This window comes from Channa argus, chromosome 4 (genome assembly GCF_033026475.1).
Source record: "Channa argus isolate prfri chromosome 4, Channa argus male v1.0, whole genome shotgun sequence".
Taxonomy (NCBI): Eukaryota; Metazoa; Chordata; class Actinopteri; order Anabantiformes; family Channidae; genus Channa; species Channa argus.
In genome coordinates, this window is record NC_090200.1 from 30,541,636 (window position 1) to 30,554,977 (window position 13,342).

Below are 13,342 nucleotides of genomic sequence, written 5' to 3' on the forward strand. Positions count from 1 at the left end.
AATTCTATTCTAGATTTTATGGGAAGCCAATGGAGAGCTAATAAAGGAGAAATATGATTTCTCTTGCCAATTCCAGTCAGCACTCTGACCAGTCAGCAGCAATGCTGCAGCATTATGGATTAATTGAAGGCTTTTTAGATATTAACTATTTTTAGTTAGTTAATAGGGCACCCCAAAAGTAGGGAATTACAGTAGTCCAACCTAGATGTAACAAATGCATGGACTCGTTTTTCAGCATCACTTTGAGACAGGATGCTCCTAATTCTGGCAATGTTCCGTAGGTGCAAGAAGGCTGTTCTAGAGATTTGTTTTAGATCTAAGGTTAAGGACAAACCCTAGTCAAAAACCCATCCCCCGCATTGCATTTAATATTATAGAAAAAAACCATGCAGTTCTATCTTTAACTCTTCAGGCGCCGTATGCTTTTTTCGTGGAGCGCTTCAACAAGGCATCCAAAATACTGTAGGTTTAATGGTGGACAGATCTCTTAGAGACATAACTGCAGATGCTATGCACTTCTATGTAATCTATTTTTAAAAAAATAAAAAATTTCTGTTGTTTCTTGCACTTGCATCTCGTGAAATGTAAACAGTTATCTGATAGAACTTAGCTTTCATGTTTTGTCCTTGACTTAGATTTTTGCTTGCCTTGTACCTCATGTGTAAGTCGCTTTGGATAAAAGCATGTGCTAAATGTAAATGTGAATTATTTATTGATACTGTGGGCCATGTATACAACAAGTGCTGAACCCACCGTGGGTCTATGTGTTTTGTCTAAGTACACACTGATAACATGGATAGTTCAAGCACCACAGTTTAGTGGACTCCAGTTTAGCGTTACTTAATTACTCCATTATTTAAATACAAGTGACTGAAAGAATGTCAGATCATTCTCCAGACTGCCAAACTGCCAAACACCAGATAATTAGCAACCACATAACCATGACTAAGTGTACATATTTATTTTCCACCTCTGATATAAAATAACTTACTTATGTTCATTATAGGAACAGTGAAATGGTGTGAACCACCTTCTTGTGTGTGCAAAAAAGCATTAAAGCTAAAGTAAGAAAAGCATAGCTGAAGATATAAATGATTATTGATGCTTGCTACGAGATGTGCGTGGTAATACAGGAGGAAAAACCCAGTCAGAAAGCCAAAAAACAAAATCAGAAGCTAAAAGTAGAAGCCAAAAAACCAAAAGACAATAAAAAACATAAACAGAGACTCTTATACTCTTTTGCAAAAGATCCTTGATGTCACAACACATTCTATTATTATCCCAGTTCTTCAGTTCAACTTCTACTACCCCATAATTCTCTGAATCTCTCCCAACTTTCTCCTCCTTAGCAACAGTTTTCAGGGACTTTATCTCCCTTTCTCACATAAACTCCATATCCTGTTTTTCTCGTATTCTTTGCTAAAGACGTTCTCCCATGTTTTGTTTCCCAATAATTGTTCTGAGAACGATGAGAACGATCAATGCTGGGACATAAGCCAGGTCAAACTGACCCGTTCTGTTATTACTGACACACACATTTCTTGTTTCTCTCATAAACAATCTACAAACATAAAACTCACAAGTTCTCCCACATTCCTTCATGTGATACAACTTTTAATATAATTAATATATTATATAATATGTGATTAACTCTTGTATGTAATCTCTAACCACTATAATGGAGACAAACATAGAGGTTCTGCAACTGTTTAAGGCCCACAGTAAATCAAGAAATAAAGAAACTGAGGTACAGTTAACAATTATTTTCAAGTTTTCAGGTTTTTTATCCTATGGTTCCCCACATATTGTACGTTACATCTGTCTTACAAGTACTTTGCAAATACACTGTTATTACAAAAAGAGATATACATTTAGTTTTAATTTACTTTTAAGACTTTTTTCTTATTATTTCTTGTCACATTCATCATCTCACAACCCATCAGTTTTCCCCCCTAGGTTTTGCAGAAAAAGTACTTTTGCAATTGATCATATAGGTACAATTTAGTAAGCAAGTAAGTTTATTTATTTTGTATATAGAACTTTAAAGATCAGATGTCCCTAAGTGCTTCACAATAAATACATTCATCCATTATCTTTACCTACTTGTATTATTCAGGGCCACAGGGGGCTGGAGTTTATCCTAACCATCATTAGGCAAGAGGCGGGGTCCACCATGGACAAGTCTCAAATCTCACTCAGGGTGAACACAGAGAGACATACACATACAGCTTTCAGTGTAATTAATTTGAAACCCCAGAGCTTCAAATTTGATTCTTAAGTCAATGGCGTAAAATATGAAGAGAAAACGTCATAGGGAAGTGGATAGGGTTTGAGTGTAGTGCGAGAATGTGTTTGCTTTATTGATGATTGTTTCACAATGTGGCGCACGTGGTTACTATATTAGGGAAGTATATGTGTGTCGTTGTGTGTGACCCCAAAGTGCACCTGCAACATCAGTACCAGATGCTGTTTTTCCCAGGGTGTCAAATAGTTGTGCTCCTGGAGCGTCCAATTGTAATGCCAAAGGGTACCTGTGGTGTCAGTATGATACGTCAAAGGTTGTACTATTCCAGCTTCTGCTTCTGGTTTTAATGGATATTGCCTTTGATGGGGACGAAAAGATGATTTTGGTGTTATTTTTAGGTCCTACCCCTTTTACAAGTCCCACATCTGCAGTGCCCATCAACTATAAAGATGTTGAAATTTTACTCAAGCAGTTTTCCTGCTCTTCAGTTAGAGTCAGCACAGGTCAAATTTGTTTCTTTATCTGCCCTTGCAAATGTACTGTGGGTTTTGCATGCGTTTTCCAATTTAATGAGCTGGAATGTGCCTTCAGTTTATTACTAGATGTAGCTCCACCTTTTGTGGGTGCCCAGTCATTTGTTTCTTCAAATGCAGTTACAAATGCACCTAGGTCAACCCATTTCATGTCTTTTGATTTTGATATTGGTACATGTGGTGTTCCATAAGATCTATAGAGTTGTCCTATGTGCGGGGTCAGCTGGCAACTGACAGAACATGCACCTTTGTCATTCTAATTAAGGTGTTTAATTGCGAGTATGGTTTGTTTTTCTTTAAGGAACCGTCTCTCATAATTTAAATCTGGTCTTTGGGTGTGTTTGTAGTACATGGTGCACTTGAGGTCATTTGCTTCCAACAATTCAGAAATGGGATTAGATATTGTATATGCTTTCTGAATCAGGGCCTGTGTTTTTGCTCCTTGACCGGTCGTAACTAAATCCAAGCTATACCAATAGTGTACCATGCCAGTGCCTTCACAAACCTTTGAGTTTTCAGCCTATCTTTGTGTGGTACTACAGCTATATTTAATGCATGTAGTAATTTTCTCCCTAACAAGTTGCATGGGAACACAGCAGATAACACTGTCTGGCACACATGACCTTTAGATGTTTTTCTTTATCAATTACTTCGACGGGTAGTGATAGTTTCTCACAATGTATTTTCCCATTTGCAGATTTGACATAGATGTTTTGATCTGATGGCTTTAGAGCAGGTAAGTCATTGTGGAGTATTACTGTTCGAGATGCACATGTCACATAACAATGATATGTCTATGCCCATTATAGTTAATGTTACTTCAGGCCATACTTCTGGTTGCAACACAGATTCTACATGGTCAAAGGTCATTACTTCTTCAGTCTCTTTGTTAGTGTGGTGTGGAATGTAGAGAGTTACACCCTGGTTTTGATATGGGGAGTCATCTAGTCATGTTGAATCAGGTTTTTCTTGTTTTTGCAATTTCTCCCTCCTCCTCTGCCTCTATGTCCTCCCCAATAGCTCCACTTTTCTCTCCCTACTTTCATCTTCTACAAGATAAATGTTTTCCTCATTTTCATCAGCTTGGTGATACACTGTGCATTTCTTGCCTGTCTATTGTTTAATTTTTAATAATTGCTGTGCATGTCTGGCATAGTCTCTGAGGTTTGCTAAGTGGGCTGTTCTGTGATCAACCATGTGTTTTGTCACAAAATTACTTATTTGAGGCAATGAGCCTTCTAGATAAGCATTTTTGAGTTGTTGTTCATTGTTGTCATTATTTGCATTGCCAGGGGGTTGGACTCCACTGTGTGCATCAAAAACTTATTTTAATCTTATTTTTGTACGCCATGGTTTATTTCAGTCCCATCTGTTCCTTGCTTGATATCTACCCCTCGCTCTGGCCAGTAATGCTTTAAATCTTAAATTTAGATCTAAGATCTCCAACCTAAATTTAGAATTTAGGTTGATGTTGATTATCTCGTGGATTCCAATCTCCACTAATGATATGCCAATCGGGTCCTATAACTTGTCGGGCTGCTCGTTCCAGTTCACAGCCATTCACTCAACCACATTCTTGCTTCCACATGACCATCTTTCTTCTGCTATTTTCATTCTTTCCACAGTCAATCTCTATATCGTGCACAAATTCTTTACTCTCTGATACACTTAACGTCTGAAAACCCATATTTTCTTTATCCATTTTTCTTAATATTTTACAATATTTTCTCCCCTCAGTAACATACATTTCCCATCCCATGAAAAATAACATAGTCACTGGAGTCTTCATTAAGGGTTTTTACTTGCAGCAAGGAGTCAATACATGCATAGCAAAAGTACAAGATTGACTGCCGAAACGGTTACAAACACTTTTTTATATTCTCAACAGCGTTGTTTCCGCCCTCTGTTCTTTTCAAAAGGGAGTGCCTCCACACATTATATGTGTGTGTTGAGAGCAGTTCTATCTGTTAAATAGAGAGAATTGCCTGTATCTCACAGGGCCTGCAGTTTTAGTTAGCAGTTACAATAGTTTAACATCTTAATTTTTCCATCACTGAGAGACTTTAGAATACCAGAGAGTTTTTCAGTGTTTTGGGGGCTTAACCAAGCAATGTAATTTATTGTCAAATGCATAAAAATGGATGATCCAGAAATGACAACCCACTACCTGAGGCTCCTAACTAAGATGCCATGGTCAACTGTACCAAAAGATCTAGAAGTAACAACATAGTACATTCACTTGCATTATTATGCACCATTTGCTCATTTGAAACTCTAAAAAAGTTTGTTCTGTTGAATGCAGTCGACTAAACCCAGACTCTAACTTGTCGGATACTGATCAAGAAAAGTACTAAGCTGCATAGCAAACACTTTTTCTACAAGTTTATCAATACATTGTAGCTTTGAAAAGTGAATGAACACATGGGCCAATGGAGATAATGACAAGTTCTAACCAAATTAGTGAGCTTTTGAAGTGTGATGGAGAATTGTTCACAGCCACACCTTGTTTTAGAAACACAATTCACATATTAACTGGGTGATGGAAAAGATAATGGGTTAAGCGAACTAATTGTCTGTTGTTTGTCGATTCAGCAGTTTCCTAAAGCAATATCTGAGTCACGTTGTGCCAAACGGAATATCTGGATTTTCTGAATTCCTAAAACCCTAAATAAAACCCCTTTTAAAAACAAAATTATCATCTGCAAAAACTCAAACTTTCAAATGAATTACTCTGCAAGACCCAGTAAATCAGTAACAGGAAAAAAGCCAGTTTAAATGCAAGGGTCATGTGAGCTAAATTGTGAGTTGAATTGTAACCCCCCCCCCCCACACACACACACACACACACACACACCCCACACCCCTTTTATTATGTAAATTGCCTTGTATTTGGGATTTGTAATTTTTGGTGAATGGAGGACAAATACGTTTAAGAAACAAAAACATTTAACAGATCTAGAAATGAAAATGAGAGTATTAGGCACACACACACAGAGACACACACACACCCAACCATTTGTATTTCAATCGTTGGGACAACACTCACTGTCACTAATGAATTCCCTAACCTCTAGCCCTAACCTCAGCCATTGCAACTAAATAGTCCCAGCACTTACTGTAACCCTGATTCCCACTTTAACCTAATTCTAACCTAATCATAAAACCTAAAACTAAATCCTATCACTCAAATAGCCTATTGAGAATGTGTGAAAAACTGAAGACAAACAAAATGTCCTTGTTTTTCATAAAATGTCCCAATTTATAGCCATGCAAGTTCACACACACACAGACACATACAAACAAACCTGCTGTTCACTATATGACCAGAAGGTGATAGTATGAACCTAGCAATTATCCATTTTTTCTCTACCTTTCTCTATATATCTAGCTTTGATCCAGAATAAAAATGATTTCTTTTTTTGACAATGCCTCTCTTCTCTGCTCTGTCTGTTCTCTGAGAGCTGTCAGAGTGAATATTCACCTTGGCTACCGAAGCGGACAAATGACACCTTTTAAATCTGTGATCTTTGTGTCTGTGTGTGTCACTTGTATGTGTAGTGACAGATTTATAAAGTGCAAATTCCATTTTTGTAGCGATGGTCTGGAGAGAATATTGTTTACACTTCATTAGCTCTGTATGTGTGTGTGTGTGTGTGTGTGTGTGTGTGTGCATGTGCAGAGAGATGATAGAATGTGTTTCAATCTGTATGTTTTAGAGCTGTCAGAAATTTTCATTTTGATCTAAAACATTGCAACTGTAGTTTGTTGGGAGGTAGTCAATTTGTCTTTGCTAACATAACTACTAATGTAAAAGTGAGAAACTTTATATTAACTGCAATGTAGATCGATAGATAGATAGATACTTTATTCATCCTAATGGGAAATTCACAGTATCATAGAGCATAATAGGACAAGGACTCTTAAAAGGCCTCCTGACTTTCGCTTGAATAATGTAAACCTAACTGGATAAAAGTATTGAAAAAAGAAACAAGAAACAAGCAAATTTTTATTCAAATGCATTCATTTATTTATTACAATCTTATTAAAACAGCAAAGAAATTCATGTGATATATGTTTTTTTGTTGCAACATATTTTTCTTGCTAATACTATGTACCATAATATTTTTTAGACACACACACACACAAACAAACCTATATTTATTCCCCACTTGCCCCTTCTTTTGGGGCGATCTTATTTCTTCGTTCAAGCTCGGGTCCTCTACCAGAGGCCTGGGGGTCCTGTGCAGTATTCATAGCTGTTCCTCGGACAGCACACTTCTGGACAGAGAACTCAGATGTTGTTCCTGGAATCTGCTGCTGCCACTCTCCCAGTTTGGATGTCAGAGCCCCCAGTGTTCTTAACACCATCTTGCTGATTTATTCTTGGATCTTGGTTGTTTAGTGGTATTGATGCTCACTAATCATTGGCATCCTTCCTTCTGCATAGTTTGCAGTCTCAGGATGATGGGTTTTGGGTGAAACCCTTTATGCATTCTAAGGAGTTCAGCTGACTTCTTAGGACTTGCCTTACTATTTGTAGGTACTTTGTAGTAGCTGCTTTTCTTGTAGCCTCTTCATGGTTACCATTTGCTTGTGGGATCACAAGGTAGGCGTAGCTATGCTCAACATCTGCTAACTTGCCTTCTGGTAGTACAAAATTATCCAACAATATTGTTACTCTATCTATCTATGGACCAGATGAAACCAGATGCCTCACAATTCTTTACCTCTAAACTCTGATTAAAATGAACTGAAATATCCTGTCCAACCATATCGTTACTCTAGATGGCATAAGTCTGGCCTCCAGTACTACTGCAAGGAACCTTGGAGTTATTTTTGACCAGAATTTGTCCTTTACCTCACATATAAAACAAATCTCTAGAACAGCCTTCTTCCACCTATTGCCAAAATTAGGAGCATCCTGTCTTAAAGTGATGCCGGAAAACTAGTCCATGCATTTGTTACTTCTAGGTTTGACTACTGTAATAACATACTATCAGGATGCCCCAATAACCCCCTAAAGAGCAATTAATCCACAATGCTGCAGCAAGAGTGCTGACTGGAATTCGCAAGAGAGATCATATTTCACCTTCACTAGCTTCTCTCCATTGGCTTCCAATTAAATGTAGAATAGAATTTAAAACCCTGCTTCTTACATATAAAGCTGTGAATGGTCAGGCTCCATCATATATAGAAGACCTCATAGCACCATTTTATTGCAGTAGACCACTTTGATCTCATAATGCAGACCTAGTGGTGGTTCTGAGAATTTCCAAAGGTAAAATGGGAGGCAGAGCCTTCAGCTATCAAGCTCCTCTCCTGTGGAACCGGCTCCCAGTTCAGATTCTGGAAGCAGACACCTTCTCTATTCTTAAGTCTATGCTTAAAACCTTCCTCTTTGATAAAGCTTATAGTTATTTATAGGTATGCTGCTATAGTCTTAGACTGCTGAGGGACCCACCCCCTGATGCACTGAGCTCCTTTCCTCCTCTTGTCCCATTCTCCTCTCCTCTCACCCCACAATTGTTATCACTGTACGACATTACCTCTGTGTGTTTTCTCCCGTAGTTGTCTTTCTCCCTCTGTGTATCCCTCTCTCTGTCCCTTTCTGCAGGTGTCCCTGGCTTTGGAGCTGTGTGTTTTCCATTGTGCAGCTACTGGTCCTACCATCCTGCCCGATGTTTTGTTGTTGCTTTTTGTTCTTTGTGCTCTTTACACTTTCCACTCAGTCCAACCGGTCAAGGAAGATGGGCGCCCACCCTGAGCCTGGTTCCGCTTGAGGTTTCTTTCGTTAAAGGGAGTTTTTCCTCTCCACTGTTGCCTAGAGCTTGCTCAAGGGGAATTCTTGGGTTCTCTCTGTACATCTTTGTAGTCTTGACTTTATTCTGTAAAGTGTATTCAGATGACTTTGTTGTGAATTGGTGCTATATAAGTAAAGTTGAATTTAACTGAAAGTAGTGGGTCCTGGGGTCACAAGATCTACAAGAAGGTATTATAAAAGGATTTTATTGCTTCACAATTGACATTAACACCTAACCTAAAAAGGGACAAGTATAGTGACTGTCAACTGCGTGCACCATGTTTTGTGAGGGTGGTTTCTTTCTTAGGTTTCAGTATAAATAGAAGGGGTTTGAGAGATACAAGTCGGAAGACACCAACATCTATGTGTTCTTCTCCATGCCGGCATGTATTAAACTGAGATGGTTCATCACGTTGAGTTCTGTCTACAATTCTTCCAAGATCTAGTAACACTTGACTAAGGAAGAGGAAAAATTCTTTATCACATATCGATTCCAACTACATATTCTGTCATATGTATACTATTTCACCTGCATTTATCTTGGGATTTATTGAATCAATAAATCCTGCAAGTGAATCGTGCACAGGTGGTCACATAATTGCTTTGTAACTACTTTTTTGAATTCAACTTTTTCAATTCAACTTTATTTATATAGCGCCAATTCACAACAAAGTCATCTCAGGGCACTTTACAGAATAAAGTCAAGATTATAAAGATATATAAAGAGAACCCAACAATTCCCCCTGGAGCAAGCCATAGGCAACAGTGGAGAGGAAAAACTCCCTTTAACGGAAGAAACCTCCAGCAGAACCAGGCTCAGGGTGGACGGCCATCTGCCTCGACCGGTTGGGGTGAGTGGAAAGGGGAGAGAGAAAAGAACAGAGCAACAAAAACCAACAACAAAACATCGGGCAGATTGGTAGGACCAGTAGCTGCACGCTGGAAGACACACAGCTTCAAAGCCGGGGGACACCTGCAGAAAGGGACAGAGAGAGGGGGACAGAGGAGGACAAAGACAACTACGGGAGAGAACACACAGAGTTAATGACATACAGTGGTGAGAATTGCGGGGTGAGAGGAGAGGAGAGATGGTCAAGAGGAGGAAAGGAGCTCAGTGCATTGGGGGGTGGGTCCCCCAGCAGTCTAAGCCTATGGCAGCATAACTATAACTAACTATATGCTTTATTAAAGAGGAAGGTTTTAAGCTTAGACTTAAAAGTAGAAAGGGTGTCTGCTTCCCGAATCTGAACTGGGAGCTGGTTCCACAAGAGAGGAGCTTGATAGCTAAAGGCTCTACCTCCCATTCTACTTTTGGAAATTCTGGGAACCACAAGTAGGCCTGCATTCTGAGAGCGAAGTGGTCTACTGGGATGATATGGTGCTATGAGGTCTGCTATATATGATGGAGCCTGACCATTCAGAGCTTTATATGTAAGAAGCAGGGTTTTAAATTCTATTCTAAATTTAATGGGAAGCCAATGGAGAGAAGCTAGTGAAGGTGAAATATGATCTCTCTTGCTAGTTCCAGTCAGCACTCTTGCTGCAGCATTTTGGATTAATTGCAGGCTCTTTAGGGAGTTACTGGGGCATCCTGAAAGTAGGGAATTACAGTAGTCCAACCTAGAAGTAACAAATGCATGGACCAGTTTTTCGGCATCACTTTGAGACAGTATGCTCCTAATTTTGGCAATGTTCCGTAGGTGGAAGAAGGCTGTTCTAGAGATTTGTTTTATATGTGACTTAAAGGACAGATCCTGATCAAAAATAACTCCAAGGTTTCTTGCAGTAGTACTGGAGGCCAGACTTATGCCATCTAGGGTAACAATATGGTTGGACATCATATCTCTGATATTTTTGGGCCCAAATACTATGACTTCAGTTTTGTCTGAGTTTAAAAGTAAAAAATTGTGGGACATCCAGGCCTTTATGTCTTGTAGGCATGCTTGAAGCTTTATTAACTGATTATTTTCATCTGGTTCCATAGATAAATATAGCTGGGTATCATCAGCGTAACAGTGGAAATTTATGGAGTGTTTTCTAATAATGTTGCCTAAAGGAGACATATATAAAGTAAAAAGTATTGGTCCTAACACAGAGCCTTGTGGAACTCCATAGCTAACCTTTGTGTGCATGGAGGATTCATCATTAACATGAACAAATTGAAATCTATCAGACAGATAGGATTTAAACCAACCTAGTGCAGTTCCTGTAATTCCAATTTCATGTTCCAGTCTCTGTAATAAAATGTTATGATCAATGGTATCAAATGCGGCACTAAGATCTAACAGAACAAGTATAGAGATGAGTCCATTATCTGAGGCCATGAGAAGATCGTTGGTGACTTTTACCAGTGCTGTTTCTGTACTATGATGAACTCTAAATCCTGACTGAAACTCTTCATACAAATTATTCCTATGAAGGTGATCACATAATTGAAGGATTTTATAAATAAAGGGGAGATTGGATATTGGTATGTAATTTGCTAAAATACCTACGTCAGAATAAGTAGGGTTTTGATTAGAGCGTTATGGTAAATCGTAAATGGTCTGCACTTATATAGCGCTTTTCTACCTATTTGCACTCAAAGCCACTTACACTGCTTCGTATTCACGCATTTGTACAGACAATCACACACGCACTCACACCGATGGGGAAGTTGCTGTGCAACTGGCCAACACTCAGCGCCAACAACTAATTTGGGATTCAGTGTCTTACTCAAGCAATTGGGGGATTGGTGGACGACCTTATATTATAGGTCTTTTGTACATAGTCCATTTCAAATGATGGATGGATCGAATCTAATATGAACATGTCTATAAAGGGTAAAACATCTTTGAGCGCTCTAGTTGGAATGCGGTCTACTAGTTTTTTGAGGAAATTGACAAAGTTAACTCAGTAATGTTTATGGGTAAAAAGAAGTCTAAGTGGGATTTAGGTCGTTTTTGATGACTCTAGTATTGTTGTAACTGAAGATCTATCTGTGATTGATTGTGGGGAGAATCTGGTAAATTCTGGTAAAGAGTAACAATTTTATTTGTTATGAAAGGTCATGAGAAAGAGGTAATTGCTGCTGAGAGTTAGGGTAATACTAGGTTTAACAGAACTAAGAAACCGGGGGTTGTTCTTGTCTAGAACATCTTGGAACAATTAAGTCTCACGAAAGGGTGTAGGACTTAACTAGTTTAGAAATCAACTCCTTCAGGTAATATTTATTTTTCAATGATTTACTCCTGTTGGCAAGACACAACCCATAACGATTTTCCTCATCCGTACCTTTCCTATAACCTCTTGGCTTTCTTCTTTCTATTAAAGCTGCAAGATTCTGTGAAAAAACAATGGGGGGGGGGGGGTTAAAACCACTTCTGTCTTCCTCACTCTGGCAGGTGCTAAAAAGCTCTGTCTGCCAAAACCACCAGGCACCAGTACAGCTTCTTTCTGTCAGTTGTCAGTTGTTTTTCATTAACAACTGACTGACTTTATACTTTTATACCTAAAGAAAGATCATGATCTCAACGACATGAGTTGGATAAGTCAATCCCAATACATATAGAATATGAATAGTGAAGAGAGAGTTTCTTTACTAAGGGTTTAAAAAGGGGTTCAGAGTTACGACATTTAGCTTTTGTCCCTGTAGGATATCCTATATGACAGATTGTGTTAGGAGGTCAGGACTTAGATCCTTGGCTATTCTGAAACCTAGAGACGTTGTTTATTGGCACCCCCACATTATTGGGTCTTGTTAGATGATAAATATTGTGTGTCACTCTCACCTATTTACTTGCGGGTGTTTGTTTCCCACACTGGGTGGTTGATATGCTAATACTGTTGCTGTCTGAACAGATGGGTTTTCCTCTGCACCTGCTTTACATCTCTGTGTTGATGTACAGAAAAAAGGAAATCAGGAACAGAGGTGTAGATTAACAAAATACTGTCTTTTTCTGTCCAAGTTTTCCACTGGGCCAGGGAAAGATCAAAGGAACACCCAGAACTCTTGCTGACTTAAAATATCTTTCTCTATCAGTGTTAAATTGCAGCACATCCTTAGTAAACAAGGCCTAAACATAGCAGTGTGTGTTTTTACTGACTATGATTTGAAATACTTTACGCATCAAGATGGACCTATTGAATCTGTAGTCACATAGGCTACAGTTGTTTTCTGCAATCCAGTTTTAAATAATCAGTGTACTCTACAAAATATGAATATAGGTACAAATATAAATAAGAAATACCATATACAATATAAAAGTTTCTATTAAATTATTTTCTTATTCTGTAGATTCAGAGCTTTGGAGGATGGAGATGATGAGAAGCACATGGCACTACAGTTATATGTTGACATAATGACATAAAGACTTATTGCAACATAACAGCACTCTATCCAAACAAAACTCACACGTCATAGGTATGGTCACACATAGTTGTTGTTTCCTGAGGTCCACCAGTGATGCAGATCACCACCTGCAGTATTAAATGGTACCAAAGTGTGAGGGTTCATAATTCAGTCGAAGAAATGCTGCAGTGCCATTAGCACACACCATACGAAACTGACTATACAGATATTTCTGCTATATCAATACTGGCTCTAAACATGCAAGATTTGTCCTGTGGATGGCGTTTTAAATGTAGATTGCGATAGATGTACATGACATCCAGGTAAACTTTACGGTCATTAATTCAGTAGGTGTCACAAATACTTGTGCTTGACCTAATTGATGAACAGAAAAAATTATAACATCACACGGCTTTTTAGTAAATCCAGAAATG